Source organism: Pteropus vampyrus, unplaced genomic scaffold, assembly GCF_000151845.1.
Source record: "Pteropus vampyrus isolate Shadow unplaced genomic scaffold, Pvam_2.0 Scaffold1365, whole genome shotgun sequence".
Classification (NCBI taxonomy): Eukaryota; Metazoa; Chordata; class Mammalia; order Chiroptera; family Pteropodidae; genus Pteropus; species Pteropus vampyrus.
Window position 1 is genome coordinate 6,844 of NW_011890146.1, and position 3,285 is coordinate 10,128.

The 3,285-nt window shown below is 36.4% G+C and overlaps 1 pseudogene; it reads right to left on the bottom strand.

Moving 5' to 3' along the window:
* Positions 1 to 1,537: 1,537 nt before the first annotated feature.
* Positions 1,538 to 2,478, bottom strand: LOC105310182 (annotated as a pseudogene).
* Between the last annotated feature and the right edge of the window lie 807 nt (positions 2,479 to 3,285).

A 3,285-nucleotide genomic window follows, 5' to 3' on the forward strand; every position in this document is an offset into this window, starting at 1 on the left:
GAGAGAGGGGGTAGAGGGGGTGTGGTAAGGTGGGTTCTGGGGGTAGAGGGAGATTGATTGATTGATTGATTGATTGATTTTAGGGAATTGGCTTAGATGGTTGTGGGACCTGGCACTTCCAAAATCCAAAGGCAGTTCAGCAGAATGAAAACTGAAGTAAGAGTTGGTGTTGCAGTGTTGACCTCTAAGACTGCCAGGAGACAGAGTCTTTTTCAGGAGACCTCAGTGTTTTTCCTTAAGGGTTTCAACAGATTTATTGAGGGCCACTCACATTGTGGAGAGTACTCCCCTTTACTCAACCTACTGATGTAAATGTTAATCACAGCTGAAAAATACCCACACAGCAAAATCTACACTGGTGTTTGACCAAACAGCCAGTCACCATAGTCTAGCTAGCCAATTTCACACATAAAATTTGCTATCACATGAGTACTACTGCAATGTAAATGTATGAAGTAGTAGCTTGAAATAGAATGGCTGACAATTAAAATGAAGGCAAGTAGAGAATAAATATTGCATTCAGAATGTATAGAACCTTGTTATTTAATGTTGACATGTGGAAGGGATGAAAGAAATTACTATCAGGATTCTGAATCAATAAATTGAGTAATGGTGCCTTTTACTGGAATTGAAACATTGGAAAAAAGGAAGATGGGAGTTGAAAGAGGTAATTAGTTTAATTTTAAGCAATTTATGCTGGAAATTCAATAGACAAAAAATATTTTTATCTAAAACACTAAATAGAAGATAAGGAAAGAGACATAAATGTGGTAGTTCTCAGTGTATAGAGGTAAATTCAACTTCAAAGGGGAAACCCAATTTTGTTCCCTCGAGCTTGCTTAATAGAATATGACCATAAACCAGTCACTCCAAGAGCTTGTTTGCTCAGTCTCTGAGGATATGAGAACCATGCTTATTCCCATAGAGAAGTCACTGTTTTGACCTGACAGAAGAATTCACAGGTTAGTCAAGAGCAGTTATTCTGTTCTTTAATGTAGTCCTCTATAACTAGACTGGAGCCAGAGATATCAGACATATAGGTCAGAGTTTACGGGTTCACAGAGCCCAACCCCAGCAGAAAACCTTCTTGAAAGAAGAATGTCTTTAGTAATTTTACTGTCTTGTTCTTATGGGTCATTTCTGCTCAGAATGTATTGTCATGGCTGTAATTATGATGCTCTATTTCAGGTAAGCTGCTGCTGTTGAAAGTAGCTGCAGTTTGCAGGTACAATAACCTTAACTTATGATAGAGAATAACTTTGGAAAAAAATAAAATTTTAAGTAATTTTTCAGCAGATTAAGTATTTTTTTATGTTAAATAATTTGTGTTTCTATTTATAAACTTATGTTAATTTTATTAGCGGAAACTGATGATGGGCCTCTGATTTACTATTGGATATCAGAAAATCCACCCTCTACTGCTACTTAAAAGCTCCACACTGGTTAATTATTGATATATTTTGACCACAGGCAATTTTATTTTATTATTATATTTATGTATAGTATCATATCAATTTCTACAAAATAATAGGTTTCACTAAGAAAATACCTTTTTGTCAAGCACTCTCTTCAGAGTCCCCTTAATCTCATTGTTCCTGAGGCTGTAGATGATGGGGTTTAGCATGGGAATCACCACATTGTAGAACACAGACACCATCTTGTTTTGGTCAGTCGAGTAGCTGGACTTGGGCATCATGTAAATGAATATTATGGTCCCATAATACAGAGTGAATGCTGTGAGGTGGGCACTGCAGGTGGAGAAGGCCTCGTGGTAACCCTCATTGGAGCGCATCTTCAGGATGGTGGTGAGGATGTAGATGTAGGGGGTGGCTATGATAAACACTGACCACAGTGAGGGATCCAGCTGTAAATGACGGGAAGACCGTGGGGATGCGGCTATCATAACAAGAGTTCAAGTAAAGGAGCAAAATCACAGAAAAAATGATTGACTCGATTTGGCCCACAAAAGATTAAAAAATAGAAGGTAATAGTAAAAGAGGAAGCATTAATAAAACCACCTACATAAGCCACTATGAGAAATTGAACACACACTTGTGTGGACATTTTGGTGGAATAAAGCAGTGGGTTGCAGATTGCCACAAAGCGATCATATGCCATGATAGCCAGCAGGAAGCACTCAGCTGCCCCAAAGAATGCAGTTGAACCCAGCTGGGTACTACATCCGTAGTAGGAGATTGTATTTCTCTCCACCAGAAAGTTTTTAAGCATATTGAGTGTGAGAGAAGTTGAAAGGCATACGTCCACAAAAGCCAAGTGGCTCAAAAAGAAATACATAGGATGATGGAGCTGAGAAGAGATTCTGATAAAAATGATTGTGCTGAGATTGCCAGATATGGTCACCAGGTAGATACATAGGATGATCATAAAGAGTATGACTTGAAGGATTAGGTTGTCAGTTAAGCCAAGTAAAGTGAAACCTTTTACTGCTGTGTGGTTCCCATCCCTCGGGGAATCCATGAGGTAGCTCCTACCAGAGAACCTGTGGTGAAACATTACATTAAAGAAGTTGTAAATTTGATGGTTTCATTTTTATTAATACGCATAGAGGTTATTGTAAACAAAATAATTATTCAAGCTAAGTTAAAAATTTTTTTCCACTCTAGAGCCCAAAGTTTATATTTATGGATAATGAGTCTTGTATATTTTTTAGTTGTTTTTAGCAGAAGCACTAGAGGACATGCTTCAAATAATGAAGATATTTTTCTCGTTATATTATCAATTTTCAAAATGTACTTGAAGCGGCTTAAAATATAAACATTAAAAACATATGATTTATGAGAATACCAAATTGGAATGGATTAATGTATAAATGTTGTATTATATGACAGATAGTTGAGGAATAGCTAACAATTATTGAAACTTTACTAAATATAAGCACAGCGTTAAGAATTTTAGGTACATTGTTCTGTATTAATATCCATGAAATAATATTAATATCCATAAATAATTTCAGATGAAGAAACTGATTTGACATTGTTAAGTAATTTATCTAAATTTACATAGCAAGTGATGCAATCAAGTTGTGAATCTCAGGAATTTTGAATTCATTTCATTTTTTATGTAACTGAACCTGTTCTGCGTTGGTTCCTCTGTGCTTGCTCTGTCCCCTCTGCATGAGACGCTCCATGATTTGGGCCTCATCGTCATTGACTTTTATTAGCCGCTGCTTACAAAATGTTTTGTTAGCAGTTTAATTAATTAGGAAGAAATGCTTGTTTCTAGAAGGGATTAGAGACTGATGAAAGTTACCAGGTACAAAAATTA